Raw genomic sequence first — 24400 nt, 5'->3', positions numbered from 1 at the left:
ATCGCGGAGGGCAGCTGTGTGGGAGGGTCCAGCTGTATTCTTTGCTCATCCTTCTAAGTTTCTTTTTTCTTGTGATGTTAAAGGCGAGCTTGAGTGTAATATGACATAAAAGTCAGAGAATCAAGGAACACAAAAAAAAAATGATTAGTTTGTTACAAAATTTGCGTAAAGAATGCTAATTGTTTTAAAGCACACGTGCATTAACCAGATGTTGCTAAAGGCTCATCAGGTGCATTTGCTATTTCTGCGATTCCTAATCAGCAAGCAGCAAGCCTACCTTGTAATTTCTTGACCGCTTTCCAAGAGGAGAAGGGTGAGAGACGTGGTGTTGAAAGAGGTGTGTATTTCGGGGCTGAAAATAAATTGCTTGCTGAGATTTGGGGAAATTTGCCTCTTTTAATGAATTAAACAGTTTAAAACTCGGGTCGGCCTTTAAATACGCGTGTCAAGCACGCGGCATGTTTACATGCATGGGTCAAAAGGTTTTTTTCTATTTGCTTGAAAGTTCACCAAGAACAGTTCCTACAGCTCACAGGTCGGGTCAGTTCTGGGTCAATCGAATAGATACTCGGGGGCTGCTAGGGGTGGAAGGGAGGAGGAACGGTTGGCGGAAATGACGGCAATGTAGTGGAGACGGAGAGTGAATGCCCTTGATCGGATCCCAAGCACAAACAGCGACATTGTCGTCATTTCCGCTCAGCGTCGCTACTTCCTCCACCATGGTGTACGACCGGGTTACTATGGTTACAAGAAGCCAGCGCCCGGCCATCCAGACGTTTCCGACCGGCGACTTCGGAACAGCGAGAAACTTGTCTGACCTGCCGTCCTACCCGCGCCCGCCCGCCTGACCTCTGACCCTGACATAGGGCTAGCAGACACGCTTTGGTGACACTGTGCTGACATACTCTGGTGACAGATGACAGTGTGGTGACGCCAGATAATGTTTGTCACTTCGATCGAAGACCAGCTACCCTATACCTTTGGCAGGGTGGCGGGGTGGCTGGGTGGCTGGGTGGCAGGATGGCAGGGTGGCTGGATGGCTGGGTGGCTGGGTGGCAGGGTGGCAGGGTGGCTTCGCTGGATGGCTGGGTGGCAGGATGGCAGGGTGGCTTGGTGGCTGAGTGGCGGTGAAAGAAAGTAATCACCACTGTACGCCGTGCTTTCGTGAAATGACCGGGGAATCAACTTCAGGGTTCATATGTTCAATAGTTCATATGACTCGCGATCGGTCGGAAACAATCGAGTATTGCATTTTTATTTTATAGTTTTATTTTTGCTCGATGCGTAAAAGCCCTTTGATGTCAAATAACCTCCTTCTATCCACTTCCATTATCACTAAGATTTCAGATATGTGTGTGTTTGAGAGAGAGAAAATAATTATTGCTTCTGAATTGATAAAACAGTATTTCATTAACTGGGATCTTAGGGTCACATTAAAAATATTACTGTTCAGTTTTTAAAATTAATTTAGAATGAAATTCGAAACAAATTAAAATGCCCACATCTTAGTTTTATTAACTTGGGAAGAAGCAAGCTAGATTTTGTCTACTGGCTTGTCATCCCAACATGACAGACCTTCGATAAGTGTGAGTAAGTTGAAGGCTAAGAACTGCTCGATGCCCCAGGAATAAACGTAGAACTAAGCATTCCAAATTTTAAAAAAAAGAAAGAAAAAAGAAAAGAAACGCTGATTGGATTCACACAGAGTTTTGGAGCCCATGGCTGCCTTTCTTTGCCAAAACTGCAGCCAGACCTTGTTTGTCCATCTGCTACACGCAGTAGACCTTGGCATCGTTTATCATTGGGTACGAAGAGGGTGTTGTCGGTACAGATGCACCCACTGTTTGTATCCCCAGGCTTCATAACATAAACACTCGGCGTCACGAAACATAAAAACACTTTCATATGTTACTACAAAACACAGAGCTGCTTTACAGGACAACACGAGCGCAGTGAAAATTGATGGAAATAAAGCATAAAGTGTCACGAAAACATATTCCGGGGATATTTTATGACGAAGAGGCACGAGAAATATTATATTAATGTTTTTCTTAGATTTGTCAAGAAAACAGGAAATGACGAAAGGGAAGTATTTCTAAAAATAGCATCATCTGCATGAGCTGAATTCGAAGAGAAAACATGCAACCTTCAGTAAAAGAAAACAGACCAGGATGCAATGCGCTGTTGTTGATGAATGTTGTCGTCGACACCCACAAGGAGTTATAGTTTGTACTCATTGTCATTTCCTGGAGTTGCTGTCTACACACACCAGTGGACTGACTGTGGTTAAAGGTGTGTATACACAGATCTCTGCTTTGTTCCGACATGCCGTGTGAACTTCCTCCCCACACCTACTCAAGATTTTTTTAAATGTTACAAATGCTATAAAATAATGTGTATGGGCAACTGTTTCAATCTGTTTATTATTTTACAACACAAAGCTCTGGTTACGGCCCTCTGCTCCTCGAGGAGTAACAGAGACTAAACACCAACCAACGAACAAACAAACAAGGCGCTGGTATTATGTTTTTGGTTGTTTTTGTTTTTTTTAACCCGAAGACCAGGTTTTGATAGTTCCGTGTCTGATTACTTTCAGTCTGATAGTTTTGTGATCAACTAGAACAGAAAATACATGACAATGTGTATATATTCTGCGCCAAGAGAGGTGGACATCAATGAGGTGCTAAGCTGTAGTGTTTGCAGTCTGGTTATGTCAAAGAAAGACAAATGCGAAAGAAAATGTTCAGAACCAAAATTATGAGAGAATTGAATGTCAGACGGTAAAAGCAGGGATTGCATGCAGTCATAATGTCTCCATCACACTCAGCAGACAGGTATGTTGCCTGCAGCACTGAGGGCAATCATGTTGTGTAATAACACAGGCGCCATGTTGTTACCTGCTGACTTTTATTGTTTGGCGGTCATAAAGGATTGTTTCCATGACAGCCGGCGCTCCACTTTACGCAAACATGATTTATTTCTCCATTTGAAAGATTTCCTAGGCAATCGGCATGGGCTAGTACACACGGACACACACACATACACATTAAAACAACACACATCCTACATCATCGAGCGCTCTCCCCTCCCTGTAGACACCGAGGGTTGAGGCAGCAGGAGGTACGTAGGACAATGTGAAGTGTGCTTGTGACGTGAACATGTGAAGTATACATGTGAGTCATACATGTGAACATACAGTGTAAACTCAAGTCTTGTCACTGACGCACCTGGGGTAGGGGGAGAGTAGTAGGGGATGAGGATGGTGTAGAGGGCGCCTGCGACACGAGACAAACCGCAAGACAACTGAAGGATGGGGAGGAAGACAGCGCCCAGGGCCGGAGACAGCAGCCAAAGGACGGGTTAGGGGTAGGTGGAGGTGGCAGATGGGAGGGGGCTCAAACGGATTTGCAGGAGGAGTCAGGGGTAGAGCACTGGTGGTGGGTGGGGGTTCCCATCTCCTCCCTTCCATCCTCATTCACGCACAGTTTCACTTTCTGTCCTGTCTGTGGGCCGACCAGCTTTTCCTTGGACTCTACTTTCTGGCACAGTTTCCATTGACCGAGGGTTCCGATTACCTTCCAATTTAAAGCGATTTCGAGGCTGGCCGCTCGTGCTTGTGACGTCACTCTGTGTAGCCGACCGTACTTACCCGCCTGTCTACTTACCGCTGGGTCTGGCAATCAATGTTGAGAGAGGGAGAGAGACGATAGTTGGGGACATGAGGTAGATATGTACATCAATAGACGAACAGACACATCGATAGCTGATCAGACAGATCGATAAATCGATGCGTACATTGGTACATACGAGTACAGGTAGGAGTTTGTTATAAATAGACAAATAAGTTTCTGATGGCAACAAAATGCAAATATTTAACTAGTTTTTCTCGCTGTAATTTAAAAAGTGTTGTATGATATTTATAGCAAGTAGATTCAGACACAGATAATTTATTAATCTGTCAATTCGTTCTTCCTTAAAAAAAATAATCCTGTTTTTTAATTGCTGGCTTATTCATTCCCTTCATTCCCAGACGAACTGAAAATATAACTACTGAGCTTACATGTGCCTCATGTCCTCTTTCTAGGTTCAGAAATAAAACGATATTCTTCAGAAATTATGTCTCTTAAAAATCACGTGACATTGTAACGAAATCTTGGGATTTAAAAAAAAAAAAAAAAAAAAAAAAATCGAAATTCTCCAGCAAACATTCAGAGTCTTAAGTATGAAGTAAACCCGTTGTCAACTGACGATATCTTCAATTCGCTCTCAAGTGCACGTGAGTGAGCTGAGAGAATATTTGTGCAGCTGATTACAACTGCAACCAAACATTACTCCTCTTGTGCAGGATGAGAGGCAAACTACTTTTCACACTCTCCACAAACACCCGGTGTATTTTTTTCAACCGACTTGAGCTGCTTAATCCCGCGGTGATTTAATCAGAAGCAGCTCAACATCCCGGTGTCCATGAAGAGCTCCCACCTTCATGACAGGCTGCACTGTGTGTTACAGGCCTGCACGTGCAGCAGGTCACACTGTCTGCATTCTATACCGTAGTAAGTGTTCCTGAAGAGAACCAGTCTACACATGCTTAAACCACAAGTAAAATGTTTACAATATTATACACCGTTAAACGACTATATATATATTAAAATGTGTTTTGCTTGCTTCAAGAAATATACGTGTTAGGACGGCTGTATACATTTCAACCAACAAATACTCGCATAAACACATGTGGACGTAAATAAACAACATATACATGTCCGTCCACGAGTGAAAGAACTGTTAAATATACACCGAACATTGCCGGACACAGAAAGGAGAGACTGACCTCCAACCTTCTTTCCAAGAATTAAAAAAGCAAGAAAACGAACAACTGTACGTACTTGTGTTTGTCTAACGGGAAAGAAAATCGATCATAGTGAGTGGTTAGGGGGGCAGGGGAAGAAAAGCGGTGAACAGGTAAGGGAGGGTAGGGGGAGTTGATTGGTTGATTGGTTGTATTTTACACCGTGTCAGCAAGTACGGCCATATCACAGCGACAGAAAGTAATCTTACATCAAAATTGTTAGGAACTAGAAACCCCAGGTTATATATTAACAACATCCTAAAACATCAAAGCAACATAAGAAGCAAGAATAACATAAAATAATAGGTAATAGGCAAAAGAGGGGTGTTGTGACTTTTAAAAAAAGTCAGTAAAACAAAGCAAAAAAAAAAAAAACCAAAAAAAAATTAAACCAGAATCTAACAAAACAAAAAAACCTTACATCTGATGGGAAAGCCTTATTTTTTAAATTAAAAAAAAGCTGCCGATTGGTCGGCTCTAGACAGGAAAAACAAAGTGTCTGCTGCAAAAAATTGCTGGCGGATACTCTGGAGACCAGAATAATTTATCAAAACATGCACAACAGTAAAAATTCCCGGACACCAAGGACAAAATGGTGGGGACTCACCTCCTAAAAGATGCGACTGCATGGCATAGTTATGTCCTAACCTTAATCTACCTCCTCCTCCCACACAGGACAGCATGGAGGCAGGCGGTCAGAGAGACAGGGAAGGGTGGCGTGTAACTTGTTGTGGCCAAGAGCGTCCCAATGGCATTGCTCCAGGAACTGAACATAAGTCCTGAAGATAGACTTACAGTCAGGTGACACCAGTGACTGACAAGAAGCCTTGGTGGCCTGGACCGCTCGGACATTGCCAGGAATGCCAGTATGGCCAGGGGCCCAAAGGAAATCAATGTCCTTGTTGCGACGAAGGAGACCCACATGAACTGTGTGAAGCTGAACCACGAGAGGATGGTCAAAACGACTGCAAAGAAGACTTTGGAGAGCAGTAAGAGAATCTGAAATAATCAAGAAGTTTTTCTCCAAAGAGCGGTGAACGTGCTGAGAGGCTAGCAAGATGGCGTGAAGTTCCACAGAGGACGTAAAGCAGCCATCGGCAGGTTGGGCTGAAGAGGTCTGCTAGTGCTGGCAGGACAGAACTGCTGCCTCAGCTACAGGACCACCGTTGTTTGCAACTTTGGAGCCTTCCGTAAAGACAGAACACACTCCAAGATAGTCAAAGAGAAATTCTTGAAGATGTTTAGGAAAGATGAGATCATTGGGGTCACCTTTTTTTAAAAGTTGCAAAATCAAGACGAATCTCAGGAGCAGGAAGAATCCAAGAAGGAGCTGGCATGAGAGGCTCTACCTGCTGAATATCTACTCCGGTATGTGAGGTGCAAGACGGAGTGATAATGGTTTTGATCTTGATACGAATGGCATACATGGCAGGAATGGTAAGAATTTGGATGAGAAGGATCCTTACCAAGTTTTGGGATGGGCACCACTACTGCCTCTCTCCAACCAAATAGAGTTAAAGACGACTAGAAGGAGGAGGAGAAAGACCTGTGAAGGATGGGTTAGCAGTTGATAAGGAATGTAGTCTAGGCCCAGTGTAGAGTCTTGCACTTCTAAAGGCCCTGATGCAGTTCATTCAGAGAGAAAGGTAGATTGTACTGTTCAGAGTTATCGCAAGAAAAGCGACAGCAAGAGCAGGTGACGGAGGGAGGGGGAGGCTGGGGTGACCAATGACGGATGCACCTGGCTGTACTCACAGTCACGTGCCACCTAGTCAGGACAGGTTACGAAGTACCAAGAGAAGATGAAATATTTTCCTTTCGGCCCTGGTATAAAGGTCTCCTTATTTACCGTACACCACGGTATTGACATGCTCGTTAAAGAATTGCCGGAGGCTGTCTTTCGTTTAGAAGAGAGAAATTTGCTCGTTGAAATCTTCGTAAGGCTGGCCTTCACGTGAAGCGCATGCAGAATTCGTTTGTCTCCGCTACCTGTGAGACTGCCCTGCGGGACTGGACAGGTGTGATTCTGTCATATCAATGTGTGCAGATCAGTTCGATGTCAGAATGAATGGGTGGTTCTCGTTGTCTTCTATGCAAACAGACAACAGACAGTCAATCATGTCACACTGGCATTCTCACGAGTCTGAGGAAAGGAAAGAGAAGGATACGAAGAAGAGAAGGAAAGAGGAAGAAAGAAATAAAAAGAAGAGGACAGCTACCCCACTCGCAGCTTGCTTTCCGTTTTGGTGGCTCCTATTTGAAAATAAACTCCCTCGCCTTATGCAGAAACTCCATGAAAAAAACAGTGAGTAGTCCTGCCATGGATACCAGCCCACTGTGGAATCCCAAGAAAGGAGAGAGCGGATGAGCTCCCCAAAAAGACAGTAACCCGACATCGACATCAAGTTCCTTGAGGAAAAAGACTTTGTAAAGGCTGCAATGCTATCCCCACAACTAATGTCCTTTGTGGAAGTTGGCAAAAGGTAGCAAACTGACGACTATCAAGTCACTGCTGATTGACTGCTCGTATATTCAAGATGAAGTTAGTGCATTCGCCTACCTGTGTTTAAAGATCAAGCCTTGAGCACACTGTCTACAAATACCCCTAATGAGGGCAGAAAACGATGTGTAATGGCCAACAGGCACCCCACTCTAAAGATAGTTCTATGGGGGGCGAATGGGACCTCAGTGCTAGTTGAAAGTATAGTTTAGTAACCAAAAATCAGAAGAAAAGAGGAAGCGAACGGAAAAAGGCTGAATCCCTGCTTTTGCATCATTGCCATGCTGACTGTAAGCTGCCAACACAAATTTCCTGACATCTGTGTTTATAAGAGTGCTTTAATGTTTCCCGAAGTCAGCCCAGCTCTCGACATCCCCTTAAGCCATTCACTTACAATAAGTTTCCCTCTTCACTGAAAGCTGGGGTTCTTCAAAGTTCTTCGTCATCAGTCATGAAGCTCTCAACGCCTAAAGTCATCTACAGTTGAGCTGAGTGGTAGATGACAGCGAGGTCTGCTCTACAATCGTCTGGTCATCTGGCGCAGAAATGATGGTTTTGGTGAATGGTGGACTTGACAGACACCTACCATCGTCCTGCATAGACTGAATGGTTGGACACTTTTATCTCGCAAAAGATTATCATATCACTCAGTGGTGGACAAAAACATCAATGGAACTACTTCCCAGAAACTCGCTTGATGAAGGATAAATATTTTTCGAGTAGAAGTGCATTGAAAAGACTGACATGACATGACACTACTATGACAAAACAGAATTACATCTCTGTCGAGCAGTCTGAGCAGATCAAACAATTTGACTTCTACATGCAGCCGCTCACCGGCCTGTTGGTCGGGTACAACTGATGGGCATCGCCAGTTCACGGGGAGTCTGCACACAATTGCCGATGACGTTAAAGCCTCGTGATAAAACGCTGGCGAGGGCTGTTCTCTCTGGTGCGCACAGGGGGAAGAATTTCAGTGAAAGCTGCCTGCAGTTTGCTGGAGGATGTTACTCTTCGTGTGCATTTACCCGGCCTTGGGGGCAGGATGGAAATGTCTCACAAACAGCAGCAAGCAGAACAGAAACGAGAAGCAGATGTCCCACCATCCTCTACTATAACCTCTAAAAAAAAGTCAATAAAAACTTGATAAAAGCTATAAAAAAAATTGCAGTTTAAAAATTCGAATGTGTGGCTTGGAGGGTTAGGTGAACCAATCTCATCGTCTTATTGTCGAAGTGCATTTTCACTAGGACCTGGAGGGGCAAGCAATTAGTGAGGCCATTATCGTGGTCCTGCTAACGAACGGTCTACCTGAAAGACAGCAAAACTTAAATTGAAGGAAGGAGGCTAGACAACCTCTGCACCAGGTGCTGACCATTTATTGGCTGCATGAAGGATAAGACAAACTTGTCCATTTGCAATGGTTAGTTTGTGCAGGGTTTGTGCAAGGAAAGGAAGTCATCGGGAATATAATTTGTCACATAGAGATTTTCTTCAAAGCAGTAAAGAGACAAAAGGAAAAACAAGTCCCTCCGGCCACTCAGAATCAGACCCTTGGGACTGCCGATGCTGTTGCTGATGATGAACATGGAAGGAACTGCGTGAAAAAAAAATAGTCCAGTATACGAAAAATACGTTTTCCAAGATGAAAAGGCACAGAAAGTGTAAAAATCTGACATTATTTTAACCATAGTATGCTGGCATCGTCAAGGCTTCGGCCAATGAAAGAGTTATGAGCATGTGTTAATTAGTGGATCATATCCTCCTGCTAACACCAACATGTTTCTCCACTGCACAAGGTGTGAAGGAAAACACCAATGTTTCAAGCTTCGAAAAAAATTAACAGGTGAAAAGTGAAGAGACCTGCTAACACATGCATGTGCGCGTACGAACATCCCAACCTTTGCACCCAGAAACACACAATGCGGGTACCTCCCGGTCCTCACCTATGGCAGTCTGTCTTCAGTTCCTTCATTCGCTCACGAATACGGAAACATTAATTAAACATTGACAGCAAGAACGCACTTTCTTCTCGACTTCCCATTTCACTCTTCACACTTCACACGAGGCTGGTGTGTCAAGAAAGGGAGGAATTCTAGTCACCTGGTCTTTGTGCGGGGCGACAACAACGGCCATGATCTTGTTTAGTGTCTCACTACAGACATGGCGAGATGAAGGCGCGCGTGGTGAAGACGAGCACTGAAGATTGGAGAGAAATGGAAGGCAGAACGCACCAGAAAAGAAAAATAATTAAAGAAAAGAAACCTGTTGTGCGGTGAGGATGGCGGATTAAATGAAGGGGAAACGGGAAGTGACGTTCGCACTCGGCAGGGGACGTCAATCTAATGAAGGGTAACTCCGAGCTGTAGAAGTCTGTTGTGTTTATCAGGGTAAGAAGCTGTTGTAATGGGTTTTACACAAAGAGTCTCTGGAGTTTGGTGTTTTCTGTTTCCATTGCCTCCACCCGACACGATCGTTGTCCATGTTCCTCGCAAATGTTGTTGTCCTCAGTCGTTCTGAGACCTCGGCAGACGTGGGAATGATTATGGTTGCTGTGTCAGCAAAGTGAACTCACAGCTTGTACAGAAAAACACAACAGAAGCTATGAAGCAACCGGTCTCCATCATTTCCTTTCCACTTCAATAAATCATGTTTTGTTTACCTGAACCTTGTTTTAATTGATGTATATGTGCATTGGAAAATTAAATTATGAAAAATTTGTACCTCTTGATGCATTTTCCAAGCCTTACAAACTAAAAATTAAGATTTATTTGTTTGTTGTTATTTACTTTTATTTGTGTATAAATGCGCGTTAACAAGTTGTTTTTTTTTCCTTGAAATAACTTTGAAAACGTGTCCCAAGTCCAAAATGAAAATTTCATTCCTTTGAAATCCCCAGCGTCCATTTTGACCTCCTCAAACGTCTTTCAACCGACTTGCTCCCCGACCCAACATTTTTTTAAAAGATATCAACAGCTGAGGACTCCCAGTATCAGACTCAAAAACTACATTTTCATTGCCTAGTTTTCAGGCTTTTTTTTCTTCCCGGAAAATACGATTACCTTTCTAAGTGTCTTCTATTTTATCTCTCCTGCTTTTTTCCTTGCTCGTCTGCTTCTTCTCAGGTGGCATTTGGGAAGTTTTGTAATCACTACAGCAAGACCCTAGCAATCCAATGGAATCGGCCTCCGCAGTTTTATCTCCTTTGAAATGACATTTTGGGGAATCATTTCATTGATCCTGAGCTAATTTGAGAAGATGTATCATAATTTAGCGCCTGCGCTCGCAGCTCGGTCAGAATCTGTTGGCGTTGTCTCTCTAGGGAAGCCCCTGGGTTTTCTGTATTATCCCATATATTTTTGCATCCCGAGGGCTTATTGCAAATATCAGCAAGCTGCCTTTTCCCAGATTCCACAAAGTTCCCTGCGGTTCGATATTGGTTCTGTAAAGCCTTTTCTTGTTTCAGTTTTAGAGAGCTAGCGGGAGAGTATGTTGAGTGCGCAAACTGCCGAGCATGATGAGCTCGGGTATCTGGACACAATGCTGTCGCCTGCCCTCCAGAGAAAGGACACAAGGATCTCTTGACGACAACGTGGCTTGAAGACCCGAGACGAAAACAAAAGAAAGTGTAAGAGGAACAATGGCTTTTGCCTGACATTCTGGGAGACTTTTTGACCAGCACGTGCTGGTGTAAACACGTGACACACTACAGCTTAGCATTATGTATGTGTGTATTATGCATGTTATTGTAACAATGTGATAACATTTCATCCCACCATAGGTGGTAAGACGCCACGAAACATTTTTCTGGCTATTGTGTATTCAGAAATATTGGTGTTATAGGTTATTGATAAGTTCTCGATCTTTCTCTTTCTCTGCCATCATACATTCACTTTTTCTTCTTTTTTTTTCTTCTCATTTTTTCTTCTATCTGTTGATTTATTTTGTTCTTTTTTGCTTCTTTATTAGTCTTCTCCCCCTTTTCATCATCTCCCGTTCCAGCCAATCAAGAGTTTAAATGTAACCAACATTACAGTACCGTCTTTGGACAGACGATTCCCGTTATTGACAATTCCCAAATCCCTAACGATCATGCGAGAAAAATATATGTCCACCTCTCTATCAGGTACAACACTCAAGGTGCTACTTGTACCGGGTAGATGCTTCAAGTTTTACCGCACTTGGTGTGTACCGAGTTATCTGAAACGTAGGAGGGGAACCGGAACCACGTGGGTGGTAAAGATGACGTGTATGGGCGTCTGTGTCTATGAACAAACAAGTCATGTCACAGCCCAAGAATCTATTTTTTTCGTTTACCCCCTCCACTCCCACCCCAGCTGCCAGACCCCAGATGCTAGATACAGCCATCACCAGGACTCCACTTTCACACTTCACCATGTCGTCGCCTAGTCTATCCTCCACCCCGATAACCAAAATACAAGAAGCGCACTCAACAAACCGAAGAGCAGGCCTTTGAAGAGCCCACAAGACCTCTCATTGTCCTCCAGCCCAGGTCTGTCTCGGGTATAAATAATAAACAGCGCGAGGGTGGCATTGCTGCTGACACGTCATCACCCGCGGTGGACGTCGACGTAGTTCTCAGACGTAGTTTACGTCCTGCCCGCCAAGCGTCAGCGGCCGTCTGCGAATCCAAACAAACGGCGCAACGATACAAAACACAGGCAGGCTCCGCAGTCGCCGGTAGTTTAAGATGCTCGAGCTCTGCTCATAAACAGTTCTCTGTGTACGACCGTTGTGCCGTATACAAGTCCGCACGACAGTTTTTAGTCCTCGACTCTCGTCCTCACTGTGTTGAGGTGTGGTGAGGATGCTCTCATGGAAAGTATAGTTTCATCAAAAGCAGCCAGACAAACAAACAGACAAACTAAGAAGCACCAGTGAGACCTTCTGCATGGAGAGCTTTAAGTTTAGGGTTTTGATTCTCGGATATAAAACAAAGAGTGTGGACCATGACTGGGACCGGAAGTGCTGTAACCATTTACCCACGGACCTTTTTCTGACCGAGGTGTTCTGCCCAAAGGTCTCAGAAGGTATAGCAGGACAGCAATTTTTTTAGAAAGTCTATATATTTTTTTTGGTACCTGTACAGAAATAGTTATAGTAACTGTGTATGTATTTCAAATACACCTTCCTGTTAGGTGCATATATATATATGTGTGTGTGTGCGCGGACTGCTTCTGCTTATCAAGACATACTCGGCTTTCACCTGATGAGACACAATGAAACATTTACCTGTAATTATGAGAGTCTGAGCCTCACTCTACTTTTACACCATCTACGACATTCCAATGTTTTGTCTGTCCCATCCAGACTCCGCCCTAAGCCTCTTTCCCCGCCGTCGTATTTCCAATTTTTTCTGTCAACTTTTCCCCCGCGTTCCACGCCCAATCTGATCAACACTTTTTGTGAGGCGAATAAATACTGCCAGCGAAACTGCTTTTACAATTATTGCACAGTAAGCTATAATGTTTCACTGTTCCTCGAAAATGTTAGCGGAAAACTTTTGTTGTCCAAAATTGTTTCCACTTGCCAACCTTTTTTTAAGAAGGACAATAATTTAAATGACATCAAAGGAACTGTCCACAAGCACTTTCCTGATGACTTTTTTTAAACTACCTGATTGAAAAGAAGCGAGAAATTGAGGGTGTATGGACGAATGCAGCTAGCAGAAGGTAATTAAGAAGAAAAAAAATGTTAGAAGAAAAGATCACGTGCACTGAGTCCATCTGATATCGTAGTAATTTCAATGTCGCGGTCAAACTTGACAATTCCTGAATTTCATTTAATGGCATCTTCTTTCAAAAGGATTTAATCAAACAGCAAGTGAGGTAACATCTACCCCAAAAATACACATACATACAAATGAACATCCACAGGCCCAGGATTCAACCGTGGAGCCAGTCCACACGAGAATCAAATTCAAACGAAGTTAGTGCTGTTCTTTGTTCTTCTGTAAGCTTTTGTTGTTGATTTTGTTGTTGTTGTTTGTTTTTGTTTGTTTTTTGTTTGTTTGTTTTTGTTTTTTTGTTTTTATTTTTGTTGTTGTTGGAAAAAAGTCATTTCTTGAAGTTATCATAGAGGTGATAAACAAGTCTATAGGGGACAAAGGACTATCCCGACATCTATTCCTCCCTCAACCCTCCCGTCCATGGCACCAAGTCAGGTCGCTGCTAGACTTCATCTTTCCCACCCTCTCTCTCTCTCGTAGCTCCGTTGTACCCCTAGTGAGCCGAGTACTCTGAATGGTCGCACCCTGAGTGTCAGAATCCCAGCTATGCACGCTATGCCATAAACTCTCTCTCTCTTTCCTGGCAGGCATCGATCAGCACTTGTTTACTGCCTTCCACCTTTCTTTTTTAGCATTTTTACAGTCAGCTAATCGAAAGTGTCATGTGGAACCGTATTTATTTGCTTAATTAAGCTTTACATCTGGAGCAGGTCTCACGGATTGCAACAGCAAACACAAACTCATGTCTACCTCAAACTTTGCAGCAGAGGACAGGAGTGTGGACAGTAGAGACATGGTGGATTGCAGAGAACAGGATTGTGTACAACAAACACTGTAGTGGATTGAAGTGGAGGACAGGAATGTTTACAGCAAACACTTGGTGGATTGTAGTAGAGGACAGGAATGTGTCCAGAATACTAACTTATTATTGGAACACGAAAAGGTTTCGGTCTGAAGCTCACCCCAAGTGTTACCGTAGCCTAGCTGATGGTTTGTAGAGATTCGTCAGTGAGAGCATCCCACCAGGGGGCGCCACTGTGCACCAAACGTTAGTGCTCGAGGACTTCAGCTGCTGAACGGCGACGCTGTGTCATGGCCGAGTTTGAAAACTGAGGGTCTAAAATGAACCATTCTATTCAGCGAGCTCCTCGCGCAAGTTTCTGCAAAGTTCAAGTTTCCGTAAATGATTCCCGAGCCGCCACAGACACAAAACATCCGTGGAATCCTTCAGTAGGCCGATCTGAAATCGGTTCAGCCGTCACGATTTTGAATGACTGTTCTAATTCAGGACTGAAGCCTTCATTAACAAACTCGTCGATAGAAGAAAATGTCAGTTCGTTATGACAGCCCTCAAGCTGCAGAGGAGATAACTGGGACGCCATTGTGCTGCACAGTTCTCGCTTCACCAAAGCTTTTCCACTCGCTTCTCTCTCCTCATGACTACTTCATGGCTGTAACCGCGAATAGCTCAGGCAGCGAATGTAACTGCAAATAAAAATCCATTGAAATAAGGCTTTTGTAGAATTTCTTGTCAGTCCTTAGCCTCACTATCTTAATTGTTACATGGGCCTGATCACCTGGTCCTGATTTTCGTATAATGAATGTGGGCACAGGAGATGACTGATGATGATAACGATAATAATAATAACAACATGTAAACTATAATATAAAGTGAGGGAAGATTGCCCATGAACGCCATGTTCTTTTAACTGTAGAATGGAATGCCAATGAATCACCAAGCGAAGGTGGATAAAGAAGTCGTGTTCACATGGCGCCAAGAGTGAGTCCTTTGCACGAGTCACGTTCGGACCATGTCGATCGCTAAGCAAAAATCTCAGATAGTTCCTGGTTTACATGGATTTGACACTTATGGCTTTGATTAACTTTAGATAAAAACAGTGACACATGTATTTCTGTCGAGAAAGCGGAACTGAAGAGGAAATGGAATACAACTCACACTCCTGTTTATAGAAGACTGTGAGTCTTTGTTAATCACCGACAGCTTCGTAACGGTGGACCAGCAACTGGAGAAACGTACATGCAAACAAGTGCATGAGCTAACAAACAAACAAACAAACAAACAAACAAACAACAAACAAACAAACAAACAAACAAACTAAAACTAACTAACAAACAAACTAACTAACAAACTAACAAACAAACTAACAAACAAACTCACGAAAAATCGAGAGGAGAGAAAGAGGGTTTGTTCGTGAGTGAGTGTCGGGGACAAGGGAGGATCGCACTGCCAGCCATTCCAACTCCCTTCTCTTGCCTGGAATGCGGTTTCGTAATGGTTTATCCAGTCCGTCTATAGACGTACACAACATTTTTCAAGACAAATGGGTTGTGCAGCACTTTAGGGGAAGTTGATGAAGACCGTCAAGCTGGCCCTCGTCAGCAGCCTGATACACACGAGAGATGCTCACCTGCACACTAACACCGGGGCAGGAGGCGCGTGCTCGTCATTCACCTGCACCATGGAGGCAAGAAAATCTTAATGAGCCTGACACACATGTCCATGAACAGGAAATTTAAAGTCAAAAGAACTTATCCTTTGGAGTGACCCTCCAGAGTGCGCCGCCATTAGATAGAAGTTTATATGCGAATAAATTCTCTCACTCTCTCGTGCGCGCTCACACACAACAGAAAGAGTGAAGGAGAGAAAAAGAAAGAGTTCTTGCATTAACCAAGTTAGAACAAGGTGTTTCAAGGTTTTAAAAGGATCGGTTTTAGGTTTGATTGAATGATCATGCTCAGATACTGGCTTGGATTTTTTTTAATTATAAGAAAGAAGTAATTTCACACTAAAGGAGACAAGAGGCCGTGCAAGGTCCAATAATTTGAGAAATTGTAGCAAACCCCCGAAGGCCAGCACTGAATAGATCACTGAACCGTCGTTCTCACGAAACTCGATCTGAAACCATCCCTCTACGACCCTCAACAGTAACCCTAACGAGCCTCCGTGTTCCTCCCACACTTCCCGCCCCACCCTCCCGTCTGCCGAGTCCTGCGAGATTGTTGGTCTCCAGGCTGGTCAGACGACTAGATGGAAGCTCTTTCTTCTCCCCGAGTTTTTCACTGCTTTCCTCACGCCTGACTTACAGCTGGCACTTCTTCTGTCTTTGTGCCGGTCCACGTTCTGATGGTTGGGCGCGTGAGCTACACGTGCACCACGCCATTCCCCCGACCCGCGCGTTGACTTGACCCGGAAGTTGTTGGAGCCATAACTGTGAACTCCTTGTAAAAGACCGCCTTTCCTATAATGATCGCCATCGACCTTTCTTTAATGAGGATCTGTAGGAAAACGACTCTGTTGCTAGTACTGAGCTTCATTAAAAAAAAAAAAAAAAAAAAAAAACCGGCTGTTTGTGGATCCGATCACACGTATATACGAACATACAAACCCTCATACGCACCTTCATTTTATATATTTAAAATTTTTTTAATAATGACAAATTTAGTAATAATTTTATAATCAGTCTATTTCTAGTATTTTAAAAATGAATTTTATAACAATGAATTTTTAAAAATAATTTTAATAATGATTATGAAAATCGGGGAGCATTCTGGCAAGTGAACTCGACTGTAGACATGGTGAGCCCCTGGTTGCCCCTTTACAGGCTAATGAACTTTTCTGTCTAATTAAGATATCGGCATCTTTGCTTGTGTAATGTCTATTCTCTGTCAGTGTGTTCTGCGTCCCCCTCCCACACATCGCTGCAGACACCCCGACCCCCTCCTCGCCTGTCTTGCCGCCTTGTCTTTGGATTCATCAGACTACGCGTGATCCTCCCAGGCTGGTGGCAAGACTGGCTTCCATCTCCCTAACCTGCCATCGCTGCTGGCGGTGAGCCTGGTCACGTGGCTGAGCCTCTCCACCGGATACATGGCTCCCGGGTCACCACCTCATCTTCATCTTCCCTGGAAGCTGGGGTGCAGGGGGGTGCGGGGGTTTGGGGTTGAGAGGAGGACACGGGTGCAAGGCTCTGGTATTGTTTCTCGCGCTTGCTTACGAGATTTCAACTTTTCGCTCTCTGTGGAAGTGATTTTGCATTTTTGAAACTTTTGTGTCTAGAGAGCTGACAATAATAAAACTTTGTGTTCTTTTTGTGTTCTTATTGTTTGTGATTAACCTTTCTGTATGGGACTAAAAAGCACGTGCCAGAGAAACGCCGCGAGCTGAAGTCGAACTCCACTGATCTCAGAATAAACCTTCTTGTCTCTCATCGCCTACTTATTGTCAGAGCTCAATTTCTCTCGAAAGAACTTTCTCTTCATCTCTTCTTACAGTCTATGAACACCTCACCTGCAAGGTGTAAGACTGAAATCACTCAAACTTCGAATGCTGAGAACATGTGAAGGATCGCATCCAGCGCTTAGTCACTGTTCACCGACAGTTTTGAGTCCACCCTGGGTACCAACGACTTCTCAACATGGTGGCCAAGGAAAAGTATATATTCACCCAATATTGTGTTTGCTGGACTGTACAACGCGAGCAAAAACTCATGAGATATTTTTTCAACTAGCATCTAGACACAAAATGCTTCCACTGTTCTTGCAATGATGACAGTCATACTTTTTTTATAATCATGAAGATGATTAGATGTCCACACCCTCCCAATAAAACCTGTAAAATTAAGCAGTAGTATAAGAAAAGCTCTAAAGGAGAAGCGGTCATAATTCATGCAATCCCCTCAAGACAGACATTTTTGAAGTTCAGAGAACTGCATCGGGCGGAAGAGCATGAAAGAGGCACAAAGAAAGAGTTAGCCCCCTTCTTCCACTTCGCAATAATTTGTGCTTGTAATTATTATATTCATCCTACTAGCAGGCCTTCCCCTCCAATATTAGCTGCTCTCCTTCCATTCCACAAGGCCTGCTTTTCCGCACTTTGCTTCGGCCTGTGTGCCCACGGCGCTTTTATTTAGTTCTGGAAATTAGTGTTTTTATGATAATAGGGGCGATAACCCAGGCTCATTCGTTTCTCTTGCCAGAAGAAGACCAGCTATTAACTTCGTTAGACAAATTATTAATATTTTTGCGTCAAGACCAAGAAATTCTATTTCTTATGTGGTTTCTTACCAACTGCCACGTCAACGGAAAAAAGGTCATGAGGTGCTTTGACAGTGAGAACAGAATGGTTACCGCTCTTGTTACCAAAGAAAATAGTTCCAGGGGAAAGAACAAGACTTATTTGTCTGAAGATGGAAACCGCGTGAACAGGAGAAAAGCCGGATTGTCCGTGAAAGTGTTTGTTTCAACAAAGCAGTGCAGAAATAAGAAAATTCTTGCAGGTGTGTCCAGACTATAATGACACACGTAGTAGAATAATTTGGTTAATGGTTCAAAATATTATTTCCATGGTCTTCGGGTTCTAGGAACTCCCAGAATGTTGTTGTCCTTAGGTCCTCGGGTGGCCAGTACTACCAAAGTATTATGAACCAAAGGCCTTCAGGTCTTGGTACTGCTTTACCAGTTTAGTCTCGTGTCTTTTTTGATATGTCAGTAGTACTAGAATACTTTAATCAAATGGCTTTGAGGTGTCGGTAGTGTAGAATATTTATGGTCAAAGAGTTTTTCGGTTTCTATGGTACCCACACGTCTGTCTGGGCGGCCGGATTTTGAAGTCTAGCTTGCAGAAGACACTCGCAAGATTTTTTCGATCTTTGGCCTCATAAAAGATGAAGCATTAAAAATAATTTCTCTGCAGATATTGGCAGAAGCAAAAAAATGAAATGAGTGTTAACTATAGAGTTACAGAGTTGTCGTACCCACGATACTGGTTTGTGATTTCTGGCATGGTCCTGGGAGAGAAAGCCAAGGCTGTGGCCGCTCATTAACGCCTCTAATGCAAACCTGTCCACTTTATGGTGTTTATCACCCTTGCTTCTCTCTGTGCACTTTTTTGTTTTTTTTTTATTTTCTTTAAGGGATAAACTGTTGAGAAAGAAAGAACCTGGCTTGATGATTTTCGGAACCAACAGCACAAGTTACAGTCCGTTCCTTCATGAGTGTCCAGCATGGCACACCTGAGAATGAGACACGATTTCATTGTTCCACGCCTTCTGCTTTTCTCGTCACTCAATCCCATAGCGAAAGCTCAGTCACAGTTTCTTCAAATTCTGATCAAACATCTTGTTTTTAATGTAATTCTCTCATTCGCTGTTTGGCTTAGTTCAAGCATCATCTGACATACATTAGCAAAGGATGAATGGTCAATGATATTATGGGAACGGATGTGTGATTTGTCTGTTATACCTACATACGCAGACAGACAGACAGACAGACAGACAGACAGACAGACAGACAGACAGACAGACAGACAGACAGACAGACAGACAGACAGACAGACAGACAGACAGACAGACAGACCAAGATGTATTCTCACTGTATTCGCGATAAACCTACACGGCACGCCACTGAACTCACTACTATAGTTCATTTCCCCAACTTTATTCTGGCTCCGTAAACCTCTGCTTTGGAAAATAAACCTGTCCTATCCATACCCTGAATCGATCCCTTGCTCAAAGAGTATCGAGGCGAACTCATGTTGGACTTCCGGGCTTAGCCACGCTTTTATGGCTATGTGGATCGCTAAACAGATAAGTGCTGGGTGTAGAGGAGGGTGGCCTACTTCGTCTGGTGGTGCTGGGGCCACTTGTTCTACATGTGAACAATAAAGTGAACATAGGCCTTTACTAGCCTTCCTTAGCTAGGGTGTGACATGGAAACTCCTACTACAACAGCTGACAGGATGTCATTATTGGGTCTCACAGCCCTCTCACCTGTAAAATCCACTCCCGCGACTTCCAAGGTGAGCTCATGACGAGGGGATGACCACTTGGTGTGTCACGTGACACCACGTTTACAATTCTCCAGCCATGGCTCTCTAGCAAAGCGATCAGAGAGGCAAACATAAGGTAAAAGGTGAAATGGATTTTCTTCTGCGTTTAGCGGCCCATGGCAACGGAATATACTTACCGCAAGGTTTATAAGTAGTCGATTAATGTAGAGCCATGCAAGAGAACATCGGACCAAAGAACGCTCTTTGATAGGACACTGGCTAAAGGATCTTGCCGAGAAAGAATTTTCTGATTACGTGGGAAGTACGAAGGTAAAGGCAGTCGTCTAACCTTTCGGTCGTTGGCGAGAGGTTTTAGGTTTTCGAGACCGCAGATAATTTCCGGCCAACCCTTGTGTGAGAATAGGGTGCGTCTCATTTCCCTCCACGATACTTCTTGTCCTAACCTTCAACAGGTCCAGTCCCCTACTGTATTTCTTGTCCTAACCTTCAACAGATCCAGTCCCCTATTGTATTTCTTGTCCTAACCTTCCACAGGTCCAGTCCCCTATTGTATTTCTTGTCCTAACCTTCAACAGATCCAGTCCCCTATTGTATTTCTTGTCCTAACCTTCAACAGGTCCAGTCCCCTATTTATTTCTTGTCCTAGCCTTCAACAGGTCCAGTCCCCTATTGTATTTCTTGTCCTAACCTTCAACAGGCGCAGGTATCCATTCAACAACTGGTCACCTGCCAGACGGGTATCAAACCAGATTCTGTGAGCCTTCGGCCCCGATTCGTGGAAGAAATGATTTTTTTTAAAGAAAGGATTTTGGGGAAAGAAACGATTGTAAAAAGAGGGAAAAAGAAAAAGAAACCGCCCCAACACAGACTAACACAGGAAGTGAGTATTTTTGTTCAAACTGTTTACTTCTGTGAATGATACGGTCTTTGTCTCACCTGGACGTGTTTCACAAACTATTGTTCCTCAGGTGTTCTGCGGACGCGTCTACGGAAATGCGTCTGCGACATGGCGAGTTGTCTGTAGCTGTAAACAGCAGTTTTCTCCCCCTGACGCTTCCTTTCTCTTCTTGTAAACGCCGCGTATGCACGTGCATCCGGAAAACCTGTTAAACTTGTAAACTAAACGTGGACTGACCACCTGCTCAACAGGAAGATTGTAGTCGACATGAGCCACAGATCCCTGTTTAAGGTGGTGTGTAAAGTATCCTTGTACTGACCAGTCTACCTCTACCTCTAGGGTATAGTACACGTGTACTTACCTCTTGATCAACCTCTAGGGTATAGTACACATGTACTGACCACAATATGACCATCAGCAAAGGTGTTTATCCGAGGCACAGAGATTCTGTGATCCTACCCAAGACCTCAGAGGGGCGACAGAGGATGTAAAGGTGCCCAGAATTGCAGCTTGGAATCGAACTACACCTGGGGTGTTCAAGTTCTCCCGGTTGCTACCTTCATCACAAACTGTCTTCACTGAACCCCGTCCTGGTCCAGAAGAACCGTGCGTGATAATTAATTAATATTTGTTTGTTTGTTTTGCCTGCTTCTCGTATTGCCGTGACTAGCCGAGGCTTCGTGAAATACTCTTTCTTTGTGAAGCTCATGAAAGAGAGTTTCAATCATTTGCTGATTAAAACTTGCTGGAGGGATTTTCGCTTTTTGTGCTGTCTTTGAGGCAATACGTGGTAAATGAAAGAAACTCTCAGCAAAAGAAATGATCGATGAAGCGAAAAGAAAAATCTAGAAGAGAGAGAGAACACTAACAGCATAAAGGGCGCAAAAATTCTGCAAATCAAACTAGGCCAAGGGGGGAATAACTGGGGGTTAAATGGGAAATAACTTGCATGAGAAACGAGTCCTCATCGCTGGACAGCTCAAGGATGCTTCATGACTTTGTTTGTAACAGTTTGTAGCATTGAGGCCAAGGCTTAGGGTCTGAATTCTATTCATTGCCCTGACAGGTTGGACTGATGGACCACTTTACACCCGCTCACCAACATGTCGGACTGTCAACGGACTACATCCGTTTACAGAAAATGGCGGACGATACACAACAGATGGCAGCCAGTCCTCATGGAGGGAATGTAGCCATACATCGCTGTCCTCCTGGTTCCAGCCATTTATATTATTTTATTATTATATTATTTTTATTATTATATTATATATTACAGGAAGACGTGCTGTTGCCAGGCACCGACAGACTGGGTCCCGGGTAGCAAGAGATGTGATCGTTAGATCATCAAACCTTACAAGCCACGGAAACTAACATTTGTGATACAGCGAAGGAGACTAAAAGCAGCAGAAGAATAATAAAGGATGCTCCGATCAAAGCCCGGTGTTTATTGACATTTTTCTTACCATTCAAAGAAGATTTTTAAGTAATTAGCAAATAGCGGTCGGTAGAACTTTGTCATACAACGAATGGCAGATCTTTCTTCGATTAAAAAAATAGCAAACAAAAAATCCGAAATAATTTTTCAGGTCAAATGATAGAGGTTTGTCTGCAAACACAGAGTATAGACATCGACATGGTGGGTTTCTCTGAGATTTTTCTCTTAACTCCAAATTTAATTACCATGAGAGAGAGAGAGAGAGAGAAAAAGAAAAAACAAACATCGTCAGTGAGTTTCTTATAGATAATATTTTGTAAGTCACGCATCCAAGGGAGAATTTCGAGATAATATGGGCAAGAAATAGTTTCTGGACAACAGATACATTCATCATCGTAGTCAGCACAGCATTTAATACATCGATATCTGTGTTGTTGTGTATTGTTGTTGTTTGTGTCCGTGACTACAGTCTTGTTTACAACAATACCCGGGGCTATTGTTGCACTCGTTGTTGTCACTGGGGTGTCGGCACGCTCACTGACAATCGCGGGTACAATCGTGTTACGTATCATCTGATCAATAATATACAGCAGTACTGGACTAGTCATGGAGGGAAAGCAAGTTTTATATATATGCATTTGATTGAATACACACACACACACACGCGCATGCATAAGTATAGATATAGACAGGTAAATAAATATATAAACACGAACATTTATTGTGTGTGCGGATGATATTGTGATAGTCCATCTTGTCATCGTATCACCGTCTTTATCTAAGTTTACACTAAAGGTAAATTTAAAAAAAGTACTTACCTGCAGGTGGCGCTTTCCCGTTCTTCCACAGTCCACACGTGCCCAGAAGATGAGCAGACGATAATCCATGAGTCCTTGAGTTCTGTCACAATCAGTCACTCACATCCAGCACACACCACTGGTCTCGAATCCAAGCGCCGTAACGGCCGAGTCCTGGAGAAGACAAGAGGTGCAACTGAAGCCACTCACCCGTGGACACGACACGCATCGTCCGTATCTCCACCACCCAGACCTTGTTTGTTTACATCGTCATGTCACCCGTCTTGGTGGTGGGGTGGGGTGGGGAGTACCTGCACAATCCTCCTCCCCTTCCGATCTACCCCGTCCTCATCAACGGCCTGGTTTACTTCTGTCTGCCATGACGCCACCAGACAAAAGGGAGACAAATCACACGTCGGGCACCTCGTCACGTGTGTACACCCGTAGATCCATGGGTTGGTGGCGGCGAGCAGGCGACTCGCGCGACTGGTGGGTCCCACCGTGCCTGCCCTGCCTGCCCTGCCCGCTGGTAAAGACTTACCAGCCCCGCCGCGGTTTATCTGTCCAGCTTCAAAGCGCACGCCGCCGACAGAGCGGGAGGGGGAGGCAGGAGGCCGGGGAGCCAAGATGCGCACGCGCGGTGCGGCTACACACGTGGTGCACGTGCCGAGGGTGCCGCCTGCACAGACAGACCGCTTCTCCTCAGGTGGACTGGACCTTGGGATGTAGCAGCTTCCCACCACGGTGCGCACTGGTGATGATGATAACCGTGCTCGGCGATCGGTAAACGGATTTATGAGCACGAAACCTTCAGGTGTACGATATGCATCTGTTTATTGTCTCCTGGTACAGGAGGACCACCCGTTCACACCCACACATACATGAAGGTGCACGACGTGCTTGCTGTTTATTATTCTCGCATTTGTTATGTATGTGGAATATTGTTTTAGTAATGATGATCACAAACTAATATTTTAGTGGCCCCCCCCCCTAACTTTCTACAATTAAGTTGGGTGTTGAATATACAGGTGCAAGAGCACGTGACATAAGCAGACATCAAATGCACATTACGATCATTCACACGAGACACTATCTCTCATACAAATATCTCAGACACACCTAAGGTGGAGAAAAGAGGTCGGTGATCACGTGTCACGTTCGGAGAGAAGAGTCACGGACCCGGAAGATGACCTGCGACACAAGGGCGATGACAGGCTCTTAGGATTAAACGAGGGAAAAGAGAAAAGAAAGGAAACTAACAGAAGAGAGAACAAATGAATGATAGTTCTCTTTTGGGAATTGTGGTGGTGGAAGGGGGGTTGAGGTACACGGTGGGATGGCAAAGTATGCGATATTGCGATTTGGGG

At 44.0% G+C, this 24400-nt stretch overlaps 1 protein-coding gene across 2 annotated transcripts in view; it reads right to left on the bottom strand.

The window, feature by feature from the left end:
- LOC112574250 (flocculation protein FLO11-like) overlaps positions 1-24085 on the bottom strand; it is a 49955-nt gene extending 25870 nt beyond the window's left edge. The window contains exon 1 of one of the 2 annotated variants that reach the window (XM_025255186.1): positions 23055-24085. The gene's annotated coding sequence lies outside the window, so the exon portion shown is untranslated. The remainder of the gene's footprint in view (positions 1-23054) is intronic. The other variant, XM_025255185.1, reaches the window with a different exon arrangement.
- Between the last annotated feature and the right edge of the window lie 315 nt (positions 24086-24400).

This window comes from Pomacea canaliculata, linkage group LG10 (genome assembly GCF_003073045.1).
Source record: "Pomacea canaliculata isolate SZHN2017 linkage group LG10, ASM307304v1, whole genome shotgun sequence".
Taxonomy (NCBI): domain Eukaryota; kingdom Metazoa; phylum Mollusca; class Gastropoda; order Architaenioglossa; family Ampullariidae; genus Pomacea; species Pomacea canaliculata.
The sequence above is the reverse complement of the archived record's forward strand: the minus strand, read 5'-3'. Positions and strand labels throughout refer to the sequence as shown.